Below are 24,046 nucleotides of genomic sequence, written 5' to 3'. Positions count from 1 at the left end.
TCTCGCTGTTATGGTTGGCAGAATAAGCGTACAATAACTCATGGCACAGTATCACCATTTCTTGCTAATCATGGATTTGAAGCGAGAATCTTGCCAATCACCTGGCCCAGTGATATTGATGTCCAGCCTGAGGTGGCGGGTCGCATGAAAACCATCCATCGGAAGATCCGATCCCACCTGATCAAGGCCAAGACCCAGTACAAAGCTTGGGCGGATCGACATCGGAGGGATGGTCCCACCTACTTACCGGGTGACAAAGTTTGGTTATCTACACGTCATATTTGCTTCAGAGTACGCAGTGTGTTCCACCTTAAATACATTGGCCCCTATACTGTGCTTACGCAAGTAAATCCGGTTGCCTATAAGCTCCGTTTGCCTAACACGTTGAGAATACATCCGGTGTCCCACTGCAGCCTTTTGAAGCTGGCTATTGGGGCTCGTCGGAGGGCGGTTCCCCCCATTCTGCGTGATGGACATGTGGAGTATGAGGTTCGCCACATCATGGATTCCAAATACCGGAACGGCCGGTTGTGGTATTTAGTCTCGTGGAAGGGTTATTCCTCGGAAGACAATTCCTGGAGCCAGTTCAGAACATTCATGCCCCTGCTGCGGTTCGTGCTTTCCATGCTGCGCATCCTGCCAAACCGGGCGCGAAGAGGCGCCTGGGAGGAGGGGTGTACTGACAGGCACGGCGGGCTTAGGCGCCTGCCTCATCATCACGAACGACTCCAAACTACAATTCCCATGGTGCTCGGCTGGGCATTTCTGTGGGGAAGTGCACGCGATCGGAAAGCGTAATTACTTCAGGTTTCCGTGTCAGCACTCGACTCGGCTGCTACAGACGTGCTGGGTTTCTTGTTGAATGATTCCAAGTTTCCACCCAGGTATCGCAGCAGTTCATTTAATTCGCGTGTGAGCAGGGCTCTGCTCGCGCACACTGCGTGAAGACAGGAGTCTTCCCAATTCATTGTCCGCCACGATTATCCTTGAGGGATCTCAATTGAGGTAATCGGGAGGCGGGTTCTCTCAGTCCCAAACCCGCCATCCCCCCCCCCCCCCCCGGTGGAATTCCCTGCTGTTTGCTGTGGGTCACAACACTGGAAACCCTTCCTGGTGACGCAACCGGAAGGGAAGGCTCTGACTTATCATTTGTTTGTTGACTTGCTGCCGATTCATGTTTTCTTGTGGATTAGCGTTCAAGTGAACGTGAAGAGTGCCTTTTGATCTGGAGTTAAGGTCAAGTGTTCGAGACACTGTACATTCATATAACCCTCTATAGGACCTTGTGGTACATTGGCCTCCATTTCCTGAATGTGGCATGTAGAAATACCTTTCCTAGTTGCCTGATGAGGAGTGGGGTATGTACAGGCTATAACTTCTTTGTGGTTTCTCTTTACCGTAGCAGAAACATTCAGGAAGGTTGATGGTTCAGATGGATGTTGTCCACAAGGAAATGCAGTTGCACTTTTAAAGGTATATATTGTTTCATTACCCAGCGAGATTATTGAGTGTAGCCAATTGAACTTGTATGCGTATTAAATGTGTTCTTTTCTTTCACAGCTTCTAATTCCCTGCAGTTCCCTTCCCTAATCCCTATCCCTCGCTTGACCACTTCACTACTCTATGTATATGTCGATAGTCATAGAGTTGGAGATGTCAGGAGGTGGACCATTTTAAGCATCATTCCTGGTTCTGAGGTGTTCCAATTCGCTGGATGCTGACAACTCCTGCATTCTTTCGGAGGCTCTTCATGTGAATGACTTGGCTTTCCGGGCCTCATATGTTTGCCACCAATATGAAATATGCAATGTTACAGACTATGGCTTCGGTTTGGAGTTGATTTTTCCACCAAGCCATCTCACAGTGAACTTCAAAAGAATGTCCTTTGTATGTAAAATGAAACATGCACATAACAAATAATGCAACGTTTGCAGAAATGCCAATGAATTAATATGCTCGCTAAGGGAAAATTTGCAGCTCAAGAAAGAACATGTTTAAAGCTTAAAATGCATACATCATCTTTAAATTAATTAAACTTTTTAGATTCAAATAATTTGCATTGAATCATCATAATAAGTGGTTCACCAATGTATTATTGCACAAAATTGACTGTTAGCTAGGGCCTACTGCCACAAAGATGTAAATTATTCTTAAAAATCTTTTTACTACAATCGTTTCCTAATTTTTATAATCATTAGGGTGTCTACTATAACATCTGTAAGGTTCAATTTCCGAACTGACTTTTACGCATAATTGCTCCACAATCTATTCATATTACATTTGCAATGAAAGGCAATAGAACTGTTAGGCCTCATCATTAGATTAATTAGTTTTCATTAGTACGTGAATAATAGAACATAATTTCATGGACAATCTTGTTATTAAAAATCTGTTATTAAGAGTATTAACTAGCAATGTCTTTTCTCCTCTACTAACACCTTCAAGCATGTTTTTACAGTGCTGTTACTTCACTTCTCTCTATTGCTGTATCACTTTGTTCATCTTGTGCAATGTGCATATTCTGGCTTTAGTGTCTAAATTGGTAAAAGTGTGAGGTAAAGGGGGTTTGAAATATTTGCACGATCCATCCCCCCCCCTCACCCCTTCTGATGGCGAATCAAGCCATCACAATACCTGCTCATCAGATCTCATCACAGATTACGGGTTTGTTGACTTCTAAGATTTTCCTTTCATCATAGTATTTACATTATTCTTCTCTTATTTCAAGATCAGTTCTCGTTCTTTTCACTACTTGTTTGTCTTTTCCGTATTTCCTAGAAGCTTCTAGACAGTAAATGCAACGGAGCTTCTGCTCAACCTTTAGTGCTGTACATAGCATTTTCAGGACCTCATTAATAAAATGAGCTCCTCAATCTGACTCAAGAGAAGTCGGAAATTTGAATTCCCTTAATAATTTTGTCACAGTCAAACTGTCATTCCTGTGTGTCGGATAAGCTTTAACCCATTTTGAAAACATGCATAGATGACCAAAACATATCTCAATCCGCTGCAAAGGGGCATTTCAATAAAGTCAATTTGCATTCGGTTGAAGGGACCTGCGGATTTACCAATGTGACTCATAACAACCTGTGTTTTTCTTCCAGGATTTTGTTGCGGACACACTACACACCTAAGACGTATCATTGCATCTCTCTTTACATGTGCAGGACCTTGGGATTGTCCTGCCATATGTGGTAATAAGCTGCTGGGCAATACAGGTGTGCCATCAGTCTAAACTCAAACATCAACCTCTCTTTTGTTACATCCAGTTTGCACCCAACCTTGTTGTTCAGTTTCTGTCACTTCCTCTTGCAGCTTCCTCATCTCGTTCCAGGTATCTACTGTTGACAACAATAAATAGCAATTTGTGATGTTTGATGTTTCTTTCAAAATTTCTTCATTAAAAGTATGCACATTTAATACATAATACTTCGTCATTTCATTGTCATATCGATTCCTTACAGTGACATAATCAGTGCCCTGCCTATGAGCAAAACATTTCACAACTGCAATTTGGGTAGGCAATTGTAGGGACCACTAAAGGTTTTTCACGCACTCTCCTTTTTGTATTGCAGAACCACGCTGTGACTACAATTTCCGAAAGTAATGTATGACTCCAAAGCTGTACTGAATATCAGTGTAAATTGTAACTCTGAGTTGCTCTGAAACGCTGCAAGCCCTTGTCAAGGCGACACGTTCTGCAACCTCAGTAGAATACACTCCTTGCAACCACGATGCTTCCACAACACCTCCAATTGTCCACACAGCATAAACAGCTTTCAGATTTCCCTCATTGTCTCTCAAACAGGATCCATCAACAAACACAGGATCAGATTCAGGCAATGGTTCATCCAAAATACCTGGATGGGGTTTGGTACAAAATTCCTTCACATCCAAACAATTGTGTTCAACTTCATCAGTCACATTCTCATTTCCAGATAATGGCATCAAAATAGGCGGGTTCAAAACCATGCATATTTTGAGTCACATTTTCTGCACCAAGCAAAATCTGCTCATACTTGGTCAAATGACAGTTAGTCAGATACTGTGTATTTGTGTTACAGTATCTCCACTGAATGAGGTACAAATACAGTCAGTGGTTGTCCCATGACTTTACACATTGTTCAAGGCTCATAAATGCAAACGCAACGGCTTTCAAGCAGCTGCAACAGGGTCAAGAGTCACCAAAAAATAAGCGATTTGTCTGCGATTGCTTCCATGTATCTGTGCCAACACTGAAATAGTCTAGCCTTCTCTTTCATTGCAAAATAACACAAATAATTTATTGTAATCAGGCTTTTCCCAATGCTGGTGCCCTACAAAGGCATTCTCGTAGCACGGTGAAAGCTGTTATACAACTGCCAGCCCAAGGTACCGGATCAGACAAGTCTTTGTGTGTCAGCCTCTGAAGAGGTTTTGCTGTCAACGAAAAATTTGGAATCCACTGTGACAGCAGCCCACCATTCTTAAAAGCATGCAGACTTCCTTTTGGGTATTCAGTGGATTCATGTTAAGAAGCTCTGCAATCTTTTCTTGTGACACTTTTCTCGCTCCTTTCTCAACGTGATGTCCTAAGTACAAGACTTCTGTTTTGCAAAACGAACTTTGTCAGGGACACTTTATGTCCGTTCTCTGCCACGTGATTCAGAAGTGCAATAGAATCAATCCTTCAAGTTTCTTTTTTGTAAACAGATTTTATTGATCATTTCTGTTCTGGTAAAACATTACATTGCAGTAATTCAATTAGTAACACTTGGTATTGTCATTTCCATACTACTTTCAATTTGTTGCATATGCAGTCAATCTGAATAATCAAATGAGGTTAGAACTATAACATTAACTAAATCCCTCCCTCCCTTCCCCCGAGTCGTCCTATCAGTAGATCTCGTGTGGAGTGCTGGGACCATGCATGTCATGAGCCATCCATTTGTGTATATAGGGTGGTGTGATGTAATTTTAGTGAAATAGTCACTAGCATCATGATGGCTTAGTAATTGTAAGTAGGTTGTCTGTTATTGACGTGTTTGTGCCAGGGGTACCTCTTTTATGTGGCTACCCTTTCATCTTCCGGAGGTTCTAGTTCCAGATGTTCTAAGTCGTGAACCAGGGTCTCCCAGGCTCTAGCTCTCTCTATATGTCGTAGGCCTCTCTTAGCTTCTCGCACCAATATGTGCCCCTCACAGGCCTCCCATTTCAGGAGTTTTTTATGCCAAGTGGATAACTTGGGTCCCCCCTTTGTTTTTCCAGGTCCTGGTCACTTCTCTTTTCGCCAAGATATAAGCTAGGCCTTGGAATTTAATAGTGACTTTAGTCTTTGCCAAATGGGGAAACCAGCCCAAGAGGCAAAGAGCTGGTGAGCATGGCAGCTCTTTATCTATATCCCCGCCCACTGTCTGTACCTACCGTTCCCAGAATTCACCCAGTTAGGACAGTCGCAAAACATGTGTAGGATGTGGGCTTGTAGTGTACTGCAGCGTGGGCAAGTTGCTTTTTCTGTCAGGAAATATCTGCTTATCTGTTCGGGGTTCAGGTATACTCTATGTAGGACATAATAATATATCACCTTGAAATGGGTGTTCCTGGATACTCTGGGTATCCCAGCTAGTATATTGTCCCAATCTTTGATTGTAATTTGTGTGCCCAAATCTTCTTCCCATTGGTGACGTAGCTTCTCTAGTGGTTGTAGCCCGTCTGTTCGGAGCGCTCTATATAGACAGGGCACCGCTTTGATGGTACATGCTGATAAGGCCATACAGGAGCAAGTCTGCTTTGATTGGGGTCCGTGGTTCCCGTGTGCCAATGCTTACGGATTGCTATCGTTAGTGCCATGTGTAGCAAGAAATGTCCCTGAGGGAGCCCATACTCCATCCGGAACGTCTCAAACGGCAACATCCCGGAGTCCCTGTAAAGGTCTCCTAATCTTTGTTTCCCCAGCCTCCGCCCATGCCTCCAAGTCCCGCCAGTTCCCTCCGTTTGTGAGTGCCTTTAACATATCTAGGGGGATGTCTGGTGAGTAGGAGATCTTCACTCCCATTCTCTGCAGTCCCCGGCTCCAACATTTGGCTTGTACTTTAATCCCTTAAGGGTCTCCACCTGTTGGCCTATTCACCCTGAGAAACACCCGCAATAAGTCAGTCAGCAACAATACAGTCTGTCTGGGTACGTCCATCTGCTGTCCCTCAAAGAATATACTGCGTACTAGCCAGTGCAATTGAGCTGCTATATAGCAAGTTTCAAAGTTCGGGATCGCTAGTCCGCCTTCAGTCACAGGCCTCTGCATTAATGCGAGGGTAACTCTACGGCGTCCTGTGCCCCAAATAAATGTACGGATCTGGGAATCGAGGGCACCGAAGAATGCAGTCAGGATCCATAGCGGGAGTGAATTAAAGTAATACAGTAGGTGGAGGAGTGCTCCGATTTTAAGGAGTACGATCCTACCCGCTACTGAGAGCGGCAGGGTCTGCCAAAAGTCTATGGCCGTACGCAAACTACGGTAAGACCTTCCTATATTGCCCTCGTAGAGGTCTGACCAAGCATGGTTAATGTGGACTCCCAGATACAGCAGGCATCTGGGTTCCCATTGTAGTTGTGCTACGTCCTTCAGAAGCTAGCCTGTTCGCGCCACTGGGAAAAGTCCGGATTTTGGGCACCTCACCCTAAGTACAGACAGAGCCAAACCTCTCCAGCAGAGGACGGGCTCCCGTCAAGTTCTTGCCCCCCCCCCCCCCCCTTAGGAATAGCAATAGATTATCTGCATATAATGCTATATGATGGTAGTCCTGTTTGACTTTCTGACCTTCGTATAAGCGCCCCATTCTTGCTGCTATGGCAAGGGGCTCCATTGCCAGGGCAAACAATAGGGAGAAAGTGAACAGCCCTGTCTGGTGCCGCGCCCTACCGACCAGCTCCGTGACATTGTTTTTCCTGCGCATACTCTGGTGATAGGTCTAGTGTATAAGAGTCTGGTCCAATTAGTAAATCCCTCCCCTAGTCCTATGCTTCGTATTTCTTCGTCCAAATAGGGCCATTCTAAACTGTCAAAAGCTTTCTCTATGTCTATGACAACAATTGTAGCGTGTTCTTGGTCCCCTTCATTGGCCTCTAGGATGGTTAGTAAGCGCCTAATGTTTCCTGCTATGCTGCGTGCCAGGATGAACCCAGCCTGGTCCTTATGCACTAATGTAGTCAGGAGGAGCAGGAGGCGGGTGGCGAGGATCCGATTTTGTAGTCGCAGTTGAGTATCGATAACGGTTGGAAAGCCGTCTTATCATGGGGGGCTTTACTTGGTTTTAAGATGGGGGCTATAACGGCTTCCCTCGTGGTGTCTGGTAGGGAACATGTCTTGTTAGCTGCTTCATAGAGCGCTAGGAGGTGGGGGGGCTAATTGAGCTGAGTATGTGGAGTAGAACTCCACAAGGAGCCCGTCTGTGCCAGTTTTTTTTTACGTGCCATGTGGTTAATAGCAGCGTTGATCTCATGGGTAGTTATGTTCCCCCCAGGGCGTCTGCTTCGTCTTCCATGACCCGCGGGATCTGGAGGTCGACCATGAATGTTATTGTTTGTAGCAGCTCATGTGTGGGCGAGCTAGTATAGAGGGAAGAATAGTAAGCTACAAATGCGTCATTAATCTCTTCTGGTGTGTGTCCTCTTGTTTCCCCCTCGGTCTCTAATTCTAGGATGGGCAAGCCTCACTTGTTGGGGTTAGCTAGCCATGCCAACAAAGAGCCTGATTTGTCTCTTTCGGCGTGAGTCCTGTCCATATAGTTCTTATAGTCGAAGCATCTCAGTCTCTCCACTTGCGTTGCTACCTCTTCCCTGGCCGCCAGAATCTCCGGCTGGAGCTCTGGGCATCCCGGGCGTCTATGTTCAATGCCTCTTAGGCGGTTTTCTGCCCCCCTCGACCTCAGTCAGTAAGGTTTGTCGAATCCTTTTGGATTCAGCGATGCAGTACCCGCATGTCACAGCCTTAAAGGTGTCCCATTCTATTTGGCAGGGAGATGCTGTTCCCACATTTAAAGTCCATGTGAGGGATTAATTAAATTTTCCTTCTAGAAATAATTTTTCTTCCTAACCATTCCACCGCATTATGGTTGTTTTTCCAGTGTTCCCACGTTTTCAGCAAAATATTGGGTGATTTTAGTCCTAATTGTTTCCTGGAAGACCTGCTCCTCCAGCAGCTCTGGCTTTAGCCTCCATGTAGGTATGGAGGGCCTAGGACGTGCCCACCTTAAATGCACCAGCAGTGCGGGGTAGGTATTCAATGGCCCCAATTAGGCTGTGTATGTCTGGGCTGGACAGGTACAGATCAAGGCGTACATAACCCTCATGGAGGCCTGAAAAGAAGGAATAGTCCCTTTCATGTGGCTTTTGACGCCTACAGCAGTCTATCAGACTCCATTGCTGCTGCCAATCTGAGAACATTTTAGCCGTGCGGGTCATTTGGGAGTCTCGTGGGAGGGGGGGGGGGGGGGGGGGGCGGGGACGGGTGTGAACGGTCAAACTGAGTATCAGGGACACGATTAAAATCCCCTCCGATTAATGTCGATGTCGTGAGCCTTGGGGCTAGACGCCGTGATAGCGTTGCAAAAAAGGCACCCTGCTCGGTGTTGGGGGCATACTGGGTGATCAATGTTAGGTCTTTCTACCCCTAAGCTGCCTCTTATGGCTGCATATCTCCGCTCCTTGTCAATTATAGTATCTGTAAGTGGGAATGGGACCCCTGCTTGTATCCATATGAGTACTCCTCTGGCATATGCAGAGTATGTGGTAAAGTATGCCTGTCCTCCTCCAATGTCTCCTTAGCGCTTGACCTTCTTTGTCGGTGAGGTGTGTCTCCTGTAGGAGTGCTATATGTACCTCCTTTCTATGCAAGTAAGAGAAGAGCTTATCTCTTCTTAGCCATTTTATGCATACCCCTGACATTCCACATCAAACATTTATATACCGGGTTAGCCATCTATACGCTTCATGTGAGACCGGCCTCGTGGCGTGGGCCCTCCCGACCAGCAAGTCACACTACAACCACGCCGAACCTCGTGGGCACGGCCTTCCGGCTTCCGTGGACCAACATCCCGAGGGCCGACCAGACCCCCAACACGCATGCCCGGCCGAGGGAGAACGAAACCCCCCCCCCCCCAACCAGACCGAGAGGCGCCGACCCTGTCACACCTCTGGTCTCTTCCCCGAGGGAGGTTTCGATCGACCACCAAGCCCCCGGTGAGCGGCGCCTCTCCTGCTGGGCGTCTGGAGTCCCTCCCGGACACACCTGAACAGATCAAGGGGCTGAGCGACAGGAAACCCCGACACACCGCCCCCCAGGCACCAGACCCCTCTCCGCGAGGACTCCGGACTTCAAAGAGGAGGGGGAGTATAACAAGGGGTGCTGAGGGGACGAGAGGCAGAGAAGACCTGGACTGACGAGAGCCTGCGGACTTGGTCGCGGCTCGATCGCTCCCCGAACAGAAGAACGCTACCCGAACTCCGAACCACCTGAGCCCTGCGGACGCTGTCGCGGCTCCCCGAACTCTGAACCATCTGAGCCCTGCTGACGCTGTCGCGGCTCCCCGAACTCCGAACCATCCGAGCCCTGCTGACGCTGTCGCGGCTCCTCGAACTCTGAACCATCTGAGCCCTGCTGACGCTGTCGCGGCTCCCCGAACTCTGAACCATCTGAGCCCTGCTGACGCCGTCGCGGCTCCCTGAACTAAGACCCTCCGGTGCCTGCTGAGTGACTCGCGGCCCGTTCCTCCAAGAGAGTCGGCAGAGATCGCCGAGAGAAGCAACATCCCCTCAGCTCGAGGATTGAGAGCTGGGCGCCGGATACCTCGCAGAGACACTGATTGAAAGACTGTCCCGCTACCCCTTTTCCCTCCATCACAAGATCGCTGCCGCTTGTGGCATTAATTCTGCACCTGCCTGCCGGATCATAAAGATTCCTGATAACCACCGATAAAAGCTTATTATCTTACAACGATTTACTGTGTGGTGTCCCTCTATCCGAAGAAGAGAGTAAGCGTAGCGTGTGCGATCCTAGGTGCGAGACCCTTCCAGGAAGGGCCTCCCTGCTCTTGCTCGGCCTAACTCTGGGAAAGGTGGGCCTCAGGGTGGTCAGGAACACATTCCGCAGCCTCCCCGGGGAACGCCTTCCAACATTTGGTGGCAGGCGACGGGATCCGAGCCAACACCTAGAGATCGTGCAGTAGACGACGTACGCACTACCAAGAAGAATGGAAGGAGAAACTTCCCTAGGTGCCGCAGGCACCAACCCGAGCACTGCATTCCAAAAAGACCAGTTAGAATCTTATACACACCGAGAACTGAAACAATTTGCAAAGACTTTGGAATCGCTACCACCGGACTAAGCACGAAAGAGGACTTCCAGGGGGCATTAAAAACCTGGGTCGAGGCAGAAACTCCCCGGACACAAACAGAAGGAGAACCTCCCAACGAACCACGAAGCAACCCGGGGAGGAACGGCGCCCCCGAGAGGGGCCTATCCCCGGAGGAACTAGCGGACCGAGAAAGAGATCGCAACCACGAACTAGAACTAGCAAAATTAAAAATCGAAGGAGAGCTAAAGCTGGCTGAGAAAAAACTGGCGGTAGAACAGTTACGCCTACAAGGAGAACTAGAGGAAAAGAAACGACAGAGAGAACACGACGAGAAAAAACTCCAACTAGAGCACGAACGTAGCCTAAAAGAAATCGAGCTCAAGGCTAAGAAGGCGGAGGCCCGACCCTCGGAAACCCAACCCATCTCCTCCACCGTGGAACCAAAGGTCCACATCCCCAAAGATGTGGTGAAAGAATACTATAAGAACGACGATATTCAGCAATGGTTCAAGGCCTACGAAGTCGCCATGACCTCCCACAGAGTCCCGCAGAAGGACTGGGGGGCTGGGCTGTGGGGCCGGTTCCTGAGCGAGGCGAGAGATACCCTGCTGGACCTGCCCTCCACCGTGATGAACTCCTACAGTCACATGAAAGAGGCTCTAGTAGCCAGATATGGGCTCACCCCTGAAATGTACCGACAACGGTTTAGAGACTGCAAAAAGATACCCGGTACCACCTGGGTGGAATACGTGAACTTCTACAGCCGGGCCTTGGACGGATGGATCAAGGGCAGCAAGGTCTCCCCCTTCGAGGAGCTGTTCGACCTAATCGCATGGGAACACTTGTCCGCGAATTGCTTCGTAGAGCTGCGCCAGCACCTCCTGGACAGCAAACTCACAGACCCTCGAAAACCGGCCGTCGAGGCTGACCGATGGGTGAACACCCGGGCCTCCCGGGGCCCCCTGGGGGACTACGGTCGCCACAGTCAGGGACCCCCCCGCCAGAGGGGCGGAGGGAATCAAGGCCGGCAAAGGGAGCTTCCGGGGGGATCCCCGCTCAGCCCTCCCAGAGGACAATCTCCGCCCTTTCCAGCTCCACCTCTGGCCAGCACCGGGCCACCAGGGAGACCGGGGCCCCGAGTGAGGATCACCGGCTTCCGCTGCCAACAGACCGGCCACTATGCCAGCGACCCCCAGTGTCCCCTGTACCAGCGGTCCACCACAACAACCCCGCCGACTCGACAGATGGCCTCCGTAGCCCTGGGGGAAGAGATAGAAGACTCCGAAGAATGGGAACCAGCCGCCATTGCCTTGGTCTCCCTAGGGGATCGAGAGATGGTCCCCGGAACGTCCCTGCCCGCCAACACGAAGAAGTACCGACAGCAGGTGACGGTCAACGGTCACCGCATCGAGGGCCTCCGGGACACGGGGCGAGTGTCACGGCGGTTCATTGTCACCTGATCTCCGAGGATCAGATCCTGCCTGGCGCCTTTTGCCCCGTCATCTCCTCAGACAATTCCGAGAGCCTCTGTCGGATGGCCCTAGTCCCCTTCGAATGGGGGGGGGAGTCACCGGCAAGTTAAAGGTGGTGGTCCGAACCTCCCAGCCCGTGGACTGCCTCCTGGGCAACGACCTTGAGAACTCCCCGTGGGGACAAGTGGAACGAAGAGCCCACCTCGAGATGATGGGCCTCCCCGAGTGGGTATGCGCCACCACGCGCTCAATGACTCTCCGGGCGCCTCCCTCCGAGGGGAAAGAGCCCATGCCGCTAGACACCGCCACCTCCCCCGAGATCCAGAATACACCACCAGAGGCCAACGACCCCCTTCTGAACGAGCCGGCCGCTCCCGATGAAGGGTCAGTGCCGTCCGACCCCGAAACCCTGACCCACCTCGAGGACCTGCCAGAACTGGCCCAGTGGCCTTGCGAAGGGGGCCCCTCCCGTGAAGAATTCTGCCAAGAACAATCCACCTGCCCGTCCCTCATCGGACCCCGACAACAGGCCGAGGCCCAAGCAGCAGGCGACCAGACTGGCACCCACTGGGTATACTGGGAGGACGGCCTCCTGTACAGCGAACAGAAGTCGGCCGAGTTGGGATCGGCCCGGGTACTAGTGGTACCCCTACGCTTCCGAAGTCTCCTCCTGGGCCTGGCCCATGATGTACCCCTGGTCGGACACTTAGGCCAAGATAAGACCTACCAACGGCTCGTCACCCACTTCTATTGGCCCAAGATGCGAGCAAATGTGGAGGCCCACTGCAAGTCCTGCCCCACGTGCCAGGCCAGCGGAAAGAGTGGGGGCAAGCGCAAGGCTCTGCTACAGCCCTTCCCCGTCGTCAGTACCCCTTTTGAGCGGGTAGGAATCGACATTGTGGGACCACTGGACCCCAAGACCGCCCAGGGCCACCGGTTCATCCTCGTCCTAGTGGATCATGCCACCCGTTACCCCGAGGCCATCCCTCTCCGCACCGTGACGGCCCCCGTGGTGGGCCGGGCCTTCAGGGGGATCTTCTCCCGCATGGGGTTCCCCCGCGAAGTCGTGAGTGACCGGGGTACGAACTTTATCTCCCGTTATATGAAATCCCTCTGGCAGCAGTGCGGAGTATCGTACAAATTCACCACCCCGTACTACCCCCAAGGAAACGGACTAGTCGAGCGCTTTAACAAAACGCTGAAAGGAATGATCCTGGGCCTCGAGGAACCCCTACGCCGGAGGTGGGACGTCCTCCTCCCATGTCTCCTGTTCGCCTACCGGGAGGTTCCCCAAAAATCCCTGGGATTCAGCCCATTCGAACTATTATATGGACACCCCGTCCGAGGACCCCTGAGCCTGGTCAAGGAGGGGTGGGAAACTACCCCCCGGGGGACCCCTCCGGACGTGTTCCGATACATCTTGGCGCTCCGCAACCAGACCCGAAAATTCAGGGAACTCGCAGAAGCAAACCTCGAGGCCAGTCAAGAAGAAATGAAGCGCTGGTATGACCAGAATGCTACACTGGTCGAGTTTCAGCCGGGCCAACAAGTCTGGGTCATGGCCCCGGTGAGACCCTGCGCTCTCCAAGATAAATGGACTGGGCCCTTCAAGGTGATCGAGCGGAAGAGCCAAGTCACATATCTCATCGATGTGCAGTCCCCGCGGAACCCCCTCCGGGTTCTCCACGTGAACCGCCTCAAGCCCCACTTTGTACGGACCGAATTAAGTCTACTCCTGGCCACCGACGATGGGGCCGAAGACGACACCGAGCCCCTTCCAGACCCCCTGGGGGCGAAGGAAACTGATGGATCCGTGGAGGGAGTGAGACTGTCGACCGCCCTCACAGCCCAACAGACCGACGACTGCCGCCAGCTACTAGGGCAGTTCGCGGATCTCTTCTCCCTGACCCCCGGGGTCACCAGCTGGTGTGTCCACGACGTGGACACCGGAGACAGCCCGCCAGTGAGACATCGAGCCTACCGGGTCCCTGATCGGGTCCGGACCTGCATCCAGACCGAGGTGGCAAAGATGTTAGACCTCGGGGTGATTGAACCCTCCGACAGCCTCTGGGCCAGCCCGGTAGTCCTGGTTCCGAAAGCGACTACCCCGGGTGTTGCCCCCGAGCTGAGATTTTGCGTGGACTACCGAGGCCTCAATGCGGTCACCCGAGCAGACGCTCACCCTATCCCCCGTGCCGACGAACTCATTGACCGCCTTGGGGCCGCCTGCTACCTCAGCACCTTCGACCTGACCAGTGGGTACTGGCAGATTGCCCTCACCGAGGGAGCCAAGGAGCGCTCCGCCTTCTCCACCCCGGATGGGCACTACCGCTTTAGGGTGATGCCGTTCGGAATGAAAAATGCCCCGGCCACCTTCCAGCGGCTGGTGAACAGGGTCCTGTCCGGACTAGAGGGGTTCAGCGCAGCATACCTCGACGACATAGCGGTCTTCAGCTCCCACTGGACCGAGCACCTCCAGCACCTCCGTCAAGTCCTGCTGGCTCTGCGCCGAGCCGGCCTCACCGTCAAAGCTAGCAAATGTCAAATTGGGCACGGCTCCGTAACCTATCTGGGGCACCAGGTGGGGAGTGGGCAGGTCGCCCCCCTCCCGCCAAAGATCGACGCCATCTTGTCCTGGGAACCCCCTGCAACCCAAACGGAAGTCCGAGCCTTCCTGGGCCTCACCGGCTACTACCGAAGGTTTATTAAAAACTATGGCAGCATCGCAGGCCCTCTCACAGAACTAACCTCCAAAAAACACCCCAAGAAAATACACTGGACTCCCTCCTGCCAGAAGGCGTTCGACACCCTAAAGGCCGCAATGTGCGCGGCTCCCGTGCTCAAAGCACCCGACTACGCCCAGGAGTTTGTGGTCCAGACGGACGCCTCGGAACACGGCATCGGGGCAGTCCTCTCACAGTACGACGACAAAGGCATAGATCAGCCCATAGCCTTCATCAGCCGAAGGTTACTGCCCCGGGAACAGCGGTGGAGCACAATTGAACGAGAGACGTTCGCAGTAGTCTGGGCCCTCAAAAAGCTACGGCCCTACCTGTTCGGAACACACTTCCGAGTGCAAACAGATCATCGACCCCTGCGGTGGTTGATGCAGATGCGAGGGGAAAACCCCAAGCTGCTACGCTGGTCCATCTCCCTCCAAGGAATGGATTTCACTGTGGAACATCGCCCCGGGACGGACCACGCCAACGCGGACGGCCTGTCCCGATTCTTCCGCTTCAGCGAGGAGAACTCCCAAGTGGATGGGTAGTTCTCCCCGCCTTTCAGCTGGGGGGGGGGCACGTGTGAGACCGGCCTCGTGGCGTGGGCCCTCCCGACCAGCAAGTCACACTACAACCACGCCGAACCTTGTGGGCACGGCCTTCCGGCTTCCGTGAACCAACATCCCGAGGGCCGACCAGACCCCCAACACGCATGCCCGGCCGAGGGAGAACGAAACCCACCCCCCAAACCAGACCGAGTGGCGCCGACCCTATCACACCTCTGGTCTCTTCCCCGAGGGAGGTTTCGATCGACCACCAGACCCCCGGTGAGCGGGCACCTCTCCTGCTGGGCGTCTGGAGTCCCACACGGACACACCTGAACAGATCAAGGGGCTGAGCGACAGGAAACCCCGACACACCGCCCCCCAGGCACCAGACCCCTCTCCGCGAGGACTCCGGACTTCAAAGAGGAGGGGGAGTATAACAAGGGGTGCTGAGGGGACGAGAGGCAGAGAAGACCTGGACTGACGAGAGCCTGCGGACTTGGTCGCGGCTCGATCGCTCCCCGAACAGAAGAACGCTACCCGAACTCCGAACCACCTGAGCCCTGCGGACGCTGTCGCGGCTCCCCGAACTCTGAACCATCTGAGCCCTGCTGACGCTGTCGCGGCTCCCCGAACTCCGAACCATCTGAGCCCTGCTGACGCTGTCGCGGCTCCTCGAACTCTGAACCATCTGAGCCCTGCTGACGCTGTCGCGGCTCCCCGAACTCTGAACCATCTGAGCCCTGCTGACGCCGTCGCGGCTCCCTGAACTAAGACCCTCCGGTGCCTGCTGAGTGACTCGCGGCCCGTTCCTCCAAGAGAGTCGGCAGAGATCGCCGAGAGAAGCAACATCCCCTCTGCTCGAGGATTGAGAGCTGGGCGCCGGATACCTCGCAGAGACACTGATTGAAAGACTGTCCCGCTACCCCTTTTCCCTCCATCACAAGATCGCTGCCGCTTGTGGCATTAATTCTGCACCTGCCTGCCGGATCATAAAGATCCCTGATAACCACCGATAAAAGCTTATTATCTTACAACGATTTACTGTGTGGTGTCCCTCTATCCGAAGAAGAGAGTAAGCGTAGCGTGTGCGATCCTAGGTGCGAGACCCTTCCAGGAAGGGCCTCCCTGCTCTTGCTCGGCCTAACTCTGGGAAAGGTGGGCCTCAGGGTGGTCAGGAACACATTCCGCAGCCTCCCCGGGGAACGCCTTCCAACACTTCATGTGGAGAACGCATCCCCTTCTCACTCATCTTATACTTCCGTCTTCCCCATTCAATATCAGGGGTGTGGAATTTGATAAAATATCTATTTGTCCATGGAGCAGCTTGCTTTATAAATCTACTTGTCCTGTAACAAAATCCACTTGCCCCTTTAGTGTCATATAGTGCAGCGACAAATTATGGTGCAAACTCATTATATAAGAGCTCTGATAAAGCCTCTCTGTGTCGGACCGTGCGGTCCGTGGCAGCCCTTCTGAGCCCGCCGGCTGCCTCCTGCGTAAGCCCAGCTTGCCAAATCCCGCCGGCTGGTGGAGGTGGCGCTTGAGTTCTTCATAGGGAGGAGTCCGCAAGAGAAACGTGCTTCGCGTTCCATATCGGACCCCACCAGGCCTCCCATGCATTTCCTCATTTGTTGCTCTCTTACCTGCCTATTTTCTGATTCCACACCAGGGAGGAGTGAAGATCTTGTGTTCCTCTCCTGGCGTCCTTCTGCTTCCGGTTTGTTAGTATTCTTCCGGGGATAGGAGTTTCTTTGGTGCTCCTTCGTCGGCTCACAACATTGTTTCTTCTGAGCAATGCAGTGCAGCTTAACTCTTTGTTTCTCAGTGTTCTGCCTCTGTAAAAAGGGAAAATAAGGTATTTTAAAGAATCTTTGCTTCGAGTATTTGAAGGCTAAGCTGCACTTTGGTTTTCTGTAACACTCCTATACTTATCTGATTGCTGGGCTCCTTTGTTGAGTAGTGTTGTCTCCGCTCGGTACTAGCTTCATTTTCTTTGATTGTTTCTTGTCTTTTCCTGCAAGAACTATAAAGAGACCTTTGTAGAACCACTTTTTGCTCACATTAGTTTAATAATTTGAACCGGCATCTTTTTTGCCACATATTTTTTCTTCATTCTGTTTTCTCCTTACTAGGGAAATGCATGTTTTGGTTTTTTCCTGATTCAGGCAAACTGGAGGATATTTAAGTTATGGGTCTATTGATAGCCGAAGGTGGTTCCTATTAAGGTTGGTATATTTCATTTAAATCCTTGGTTGTGGTTAAAATCCTGAAGCCCTTATGAATAATAATTGTGTGTTTATTTTTTAAATACCTTATGTGGGTCCTAAGTTCTAGTTGTATATATTCTCTACATATGACTAGCGGATCCTTCAACAGGTAGAATATCAGAATAGTCATGATATCAATACAACAGCCTGCTAGCATATAGAACATATTTACTTTTGTGTCTTTTCCATCAGGAGCCTTGGTGATACCTCATTGGATGATCCAGGATTCAACCCCTTCTCCCTTTCCTTGTTCTGTCTCCCCGTCTTCCCCACCTTCCCTCTTTTGCTTTGACCTTGTTGGGTGAAGGAGGTGGATAAGGGAAGTTGGGACCTAGCATCTGTTCCATCCATTTCGCTCCTGAAGAAAACCCAGGTGAGCCTCACACTCTGATTAAGCCAGGGCTCGTACCATAGTAGTGTTAGAATACTTGCTATCCCCTTATGTAGCCATGTTTCCCCAGATCTACATACTGGGGCTGAAGGTAGTGGTAAGCAATAGTTCCAGGGTTAGTGCAAACCTACTAACTTGCATGTTTTAAGGGTTTTCCACAACTCTTCTCTAATCTTTTCCCATACTGTGAAATGCTGGAAATTTACTCCTGACAATGGAAGACGTAAACCTTCTTCCAGAGTTGGGAAAAAAGTGGTTGGAGAGAAAGTGAACTTGCAAACACTCATATTATCGCAGGGGCAAATCTACACATGCATATTTGCTCATGCTAAAATGTGGTTCAAAAATATTTTCGAGGAGTACTATTTCTTGCCCTACTTCTGTAAATTCTTGGGAGTTCACGAAAGCCGTATAGCTGCACTTAATGCTGATTGTTGATTGTGACCTTTTGTGTTTATTAAAATGCGGTCTCTCTCTCTGTATTGGCTGGCTTCACTGTGAGTGACAGCATTCTGCTCTTTCACAAGGAGCATATCGGCACACAAAGTAGTTTTGTTCAGTGCCAGTTAACTACTGTGGCAGTGTGTGCTTTTTGATACCAAAAAACAGATTTTGCTTTTGCCAATGGTGTTATAATGGTAAGGGTAGAGCAGCTCACACACCAATAAAGTTTTACAAAAACCCTGCCAAAATAAGTCACACATTGACAAAACTAAAAAGTTGACCACCAATTTCAGACATACTGCCTATGCCGATGCTTGTTTATTTGTGTTTCCCATAATCTTATTGTAACTGGTTACACTGATTTTCCATTATGAATATTTTTGGAAAATACTAGCATGCATCAACAGGTTACTAAATGATGCTGTAAAGAAATTATACCGTAAATTTTACAGTAGTTTAGCTATCACCAATCTTGCTTTCAAACTTCTGCAAATATTTGCATCAAATCAGAGAGCTTTCTGGGAGCATTATACATAGACTCATATTGCTAAACTTTGAAAACGTGTGTACACATTTTTATACTGGAGCCACTGTCAGTAGTACAGTCAGAGTGTACAACATTTACTTAGAGCGGTCACCCTAATAATAAAGGCTTTCAATTAATGAACCATAAATACAAGTTTGAACAGCAGTAACATAAGGGCAGAAATATTACCTCAACTGCAGACAGTGCCCTTCCCTTATCCATAATGTGGTACTGCAAGCTGGCAGCCAAAGAGTTTGTGCTGCTGTGGGTTGGACCTACTTGTCCCAAGGACAAAATGCAAATGAAAACTTTTTACCCTGGACCCCAAACAATATGTCCTAGGCATTGGCCTATAGGAATTCCACATCCCTGCAATATGTCTCAGCACAGTTCATGTAATCTGCTGGTATGACTCGGTAATTCCCACCTTTAAGAGTAACGCCCAACAGCCCCAACACCCCCTCCCCAGGACAAGTAGCAATGCGCTGTTCGCCCAAACCATGGTAGTGTTCCATAAAGTTTGTGGAAGAACGTCCACAACACTCAGTAGCTTGGGGGGGGGGGGACCTTGTGGACTGCTCAGGCGGCCAGACACTCTTCCGGCGTGCTTATTCTAAGGTATGGTTCATTGCTCAGGGTGCTTCCAAAGTTCTGTAGTTTGGTCGAGCACCGGTGCATAGAGACTCAGTTCATATACCCTAAATGGAGAATGTCTAGGGTTCTATATGATCTCATTTGCCATGCCCGGGGTGACTGTGAGCAACTCCAGGCTAGTGTTCTTAGACGCGTTAGAGTCCCGATCCGACTCAGAATCTGGATGAAGGGACTCCTGGTTTGACTGGCTCCCATTCAGGAGAGTCACAGCTTCTACTTCTCTTTGGCGTCCCAGCTTGGCTTTGGCCTGGGAGGGCACGGCCGAGCTCCGCCGAAGCCGCTTTCCTCTGATAGTCTTGTACTAGTGTTTCTGTTTCCTATCATCTGCGTTAGGTGTTGGTCCGTTCTGGTATTCTAACCAATCCCATACTTCTTGCGGAGTTTGAAAGAACCGCGCTCCATCTGGGGCTACTACCCTCACTATGGTGGAAAAAGCATGCAATATTGAAAGTTTATCTGTCTAAGTGCTTTTTTGATCTCTTGGTAGGACGCCCTTTGTCATTGGACCTCTCTGTAGAAATCCGGAAGTATGCAAACAATCATATTATTGACCTTCAGCTCACCTCTCTTGAGTGCCTGGCCTAATATGAAGACCCGATCTTTGTAGTGGAGAAGGCACGCTATTATTGGGCGAGAGGGGGCGCTCGGTGGGGAAGGTCTGGTTGACACTCGGTGTGCCCTATGGAGGGCGAAGAATGAAGATAGGCCTTCGGGGGCAACGTTGGTTCATAGCCATTGTTCGATATGTTGCACTATGTTTGTCCCCTCAATTTTCTCCGGCAATACCCATGATGCGAATGTTATTGCGGCGTGAGCTATTTTCGGCATCTTCCGCACTGTTTTCTGATGTTCTCACTTTGGAGTCCAGGTCGTGCAGACGTTTCTGCATCACTGCCATAATCGTGGATATTTCAGCTAGTGTGCGTTCATTAGTAGTCACCTTCTCCGCCAGCTTCTTATGATCATCTTTAGGCAGGCTAAGGTCCATGCCGATACTGTTTATTTTGTGCTCTAGGGCTTCTCTGGTTGCAGTAATAGCTTGCAGTATATCTTGGAGGGTAGCGCCTCCAGTTGGACTTGTTGCTGGTGGAGCCTTCACATTGGCAGTGTCTGGCTCGTTTGCTTCCTCCTGTTAAGGGTCCTTTCTACTGGAGGATTTGCCCATTTTATGCTTCTTCATTGTTTGTGGGGGTCTGCCAGTGGGTGGCGCAGGAGTCACTGGTGTCTCGGCACCCGTGACTCCACTTTATGTGTTCCAGCTCTTTGGCCTCCCAACCTGATCAGATCAGTAAGTTCCTTTTCAAATCCCTTCTAGTGGGTCCCGGTGATATGAAGAGCTTAGGGTTAGTGCAGCTTTCTCTCTGGTGCTGGATACTTCTCGCAGTTTAGCGGTGCCTGCTGCTGAGTTGACCTCTTGGCTGGTGCCTCTGGGGGGTGTATTGTCTATTTTCCTGTCACTTTGTGCCTGCGGGGTGGTAGTGTGCTATGCTCAATCTTCAGGCGCCCCTCCGCAGGCCCTCTCCCAGGTTTAGGGGCCCTCGGCTGCACACTGCGCGGCAAGTGATTGTGGGCCTATGGCAGGCAATCGCAGGGCGCCACGGCGGCCCTCAGAGCGCAGAGTGGGTTCCGATTCGTCTCTGCGCTCTGAACCTCTGTTTACAACTCCCCCCCCCGACTTCAGATTGTGCCGGTACTTGTCCCGCCGCTGGGCCCCCGTCCTACCGCCAGGGAAACTGAGCCTCTCTCCAGGCCCCGCCCGTGGTTTGCTTCTCTCACGCCGCCGATGTCTGCTGCTTTGCCCGGATCTACGTCCCCCCTCACTGCTATGTGCTCAATGTCTGCTGGGTGTTGTCCGGCACCATCACCACTGTTCCTGCCCTCAGTCTTGGGGATCACTTTCCTCGGTCTCAGCTGCCATCCCCGCGGCACGCGTTGCGCAGCGCAGCCGTGGCCCGCCTCTCTCCTACCTCTGTCGTTCTCTGGGCAGGGGGTGTCCAAATGAGCTCCTCCATCGCTGATCGCCGCAGCCCTGCTTTGATTCTCACCAGAGGCAATCAGTCAGTTCCAGGCAGAGGGGAAGGCCCCTGCCCCTCGCATATCCTGGCTTCAGGTTGTGATCTCCGTATACGCTATTTTAATCGTGCGAAGTGGGCGGCAGCGGTGGAGTCAGCTTTCGGCGGCTATTCAGGGCCATAAGATTGCGGTCCCTCTGGATAAGGACGTGCGCCCTGTTCAGAAACGTTTAGCTTAGGGGAATGTGGCCCTCGCAGGCATATGAAGGGCAGGAAGGAGCCAGATTGGGCCCAGTCGCGAGTAGTGCCGAATCCAACTGCTCACTCCATCGGCGCCAGGCCACGCTCCCCCCCTAGTATCAATCCTTCAAGTTGCTTTTGTATCCGACGCCACCAGTAGGTCGTCAACGTACTGCACTAGCACTGAATATTTTGGCATTACAGAGACTCACGGTTCTTTTTAATTATTTGGTTAAAGATTGAGGCTCTCTGTATACCCTTGTGGGACACAGCACCATGCCAAAACACAGCTGCTGAAATGAAAAGCAAAAGGATACTGGCTTTCTGCGTGCAATGGAACTGAGAAAAATGTCTGACTTAAATCGATAATGGAAAACCATTAGGAACGATATCACAGCTGAATTCTGTACCACGGGACAACATGGAAAAAACACTCAAATTAACCCTATGCAAATCCTGGACAATACAATACTTGCCATTTGGCTTCTGTAAGCCCATAATAAGAGAGTTGCATGGACTTCCCATTTTCTCCTTTAAGATCCTTTGCTCAATTATTGAGTCAATCAAAGGAGTAATTCCGACAATAGTATCTGGAGTCAAATTGTATTTTGGGATTCTTGGGAATTCTGCATTTGGTTTAACCATAATTTGGACTGGTTTAACACCTTTGATTAGTCTGAAATCTTTACCTGTAAAGTCACAGATTTCAGGTAACACGGTGTCTCTCAATTCAATTGGCAAATTGTCACTCATCAGGAGAGGATACATTCCCACATCAAATTTCTAATATCATTTGTGTGAAACTCTATACCTCTGGGTGTGCAGTAAATTGAACAATTTACCGTAAACAGTAATTCACATCCAAGCAGATTCACTGGACTTGTATCACATAACACAAATCACTGTTGATCCTCAAAGGACCCTGTTTTAACTGAAACAGGTTCTGAAATTGGGGAGAGCAACTTTTTGTTTCTAACTTCTACAACTTGGATACGTTCTCCCGAGAGGGGTAGGTTAGGAACCTCTGTCGTTCTTCCCGGAGAGCGGGTAGCACCAGTGTCGATAAGGAATGAGACATGATTCCCATCCACATAGGGATAACTCTAGTCTACCTCTAAGACTGCACCAAGTACACAATCCTCCTGCCCCCTCAGGCCCCATAAGGCTGACTGGTTCTGGTCAAAATCGTCAAACTAAATCAAATACTGTTGTGACACATTCTGTTTCTGGAAAGAATTTTGTGTGACTGTTGATTCTGATTTGCATTATACCTTTGCACCAGAACATTCTGTAGAGGCATTGGAGCTTGGTGCATTTGCAATGACTGAGATACATTAGGATTTTGCATCCTCTGAATTTGCGCTTGTTGAGTTTGTACCATGGTATTACCTAAAGACTGTGCATATTCTACATTCTGCATCTTATTCCCTACATTATTTACAATTGACTTACACTTGTGTTTCCAATGTCCATATTTTCCGTAAACATGACATGGATTCAATTTCTTCAAAAACGACACATCAACACCAGTTCTTCGATCTACCAGATTACCACCACCTCTAACTTGTAGCTGAAAATTCTGTTGTTGTAAACCATTAACACCTTGCATTATGGGAACTTGATAATATTCTCGCTGTACCGGAGAAATATTGTCAAAACTCATTTGATTCTGATCTTTCTGCATTGCTCTTATCTGTACAACCATCAACTTTTCCTTATGTTTCTTGAGCTCAAGATCAATCTCATCCCCACAATATTTTGCATAACTCAAAATCTAGTCTACCGGTTTGCTTTGCCAAAAAAGCAATTGCTGTTGAATCATGTTAGAAACCCCAGGTCTCAAACCATGTTCAAATCTGTAAACAAAATGTCCCATATACTTTTCAGCAACATTATCCAAACTGCTATGTTTGAAAGCCTGTTTCGTTCTCTCATAATAGGCATGCACTGTCTTCTTTAGTTCCTGCGTTGTCCTGTCAATCAATATCTTTTGGGGAAATGTTAGTCTTTAAGTGATTAATCGCCTCCTGGTACTCTCTGGTTCTGTCTCAGGCCAGTCCACAGTAACTTTACATTAGGCCCACAAATCACCTGGTGCCACAATGTCAGAGTCAAATCAATCCACAAAGATTTCAAAAGTTCACAAACCTTTCAATTTGTACGTACCATTCCACTGGATTTTCTCTCAATTTCTGGAAATCATTTGTAAATGACAAAATATCAGGTCTTGTCCAAGGTACATGAACATGACCTCCACCAGGTATTTCTCTCATTGTGAGCACCCATATTTCCTACATTTCCATCTAGGACATCAGATGATGACTGTACCCCAGCTCTTTTCATTTATTTCTTTTTCGACCATCTACCTTCCCATTTTTCTCCCTCACTCCATTTCTTGATCAGTGTCATCAGCTCTTTAATCTGTAATTACATTCCAGGAG

General features: G+C 50.0%; 1 protein-coding gene across 6 annotated transcripts in view; it reads right to left on the bottom strand.

Moving 5' to 3' along the window:
* Nucleotides 1-24,046, bottom strand: part of LOC146817560 (uncharacterized) — a 170,973-nt gene that overhangs the window by 68,524 nt on the left and 78,403 nt on the right. For 2 of the 6 annotated variants that reach the window (XR_014963011.1, XR_014963012.1), the window contains exon 2: nucleotides 3,282-3,341. The exons of the other annotated variants lie outside the window; for them this stretch is intronic. The gene's annotated coding sequence lies outside the window, so the exon portion shown is untranslated. The remainder of the gene's footprint in view (nucleotides 1-3,281; nucleotides 3,342-24,046) is intronic. 6 annotated transcript variants of the gene reach the window in all.

This window comes from Triturus cristatus, chromosome 6 (assembly GCF_964204655.1).
Source record: "Triturus cristatus chromosome 6, aTriCri1.1, whole genome shotgun sequence".
Taxonomy (NCBI): Eukaryota; Metazoa; Chordata; class Amphibia; order Caudata; family Salamandridae; genus Triturus; species Triturus cristatus.
The sequence above is the reverse complement of the archived record's forward strand: the minus strand, read 5'-3'. Positions and strand labels throughout refer to the sequence as shown.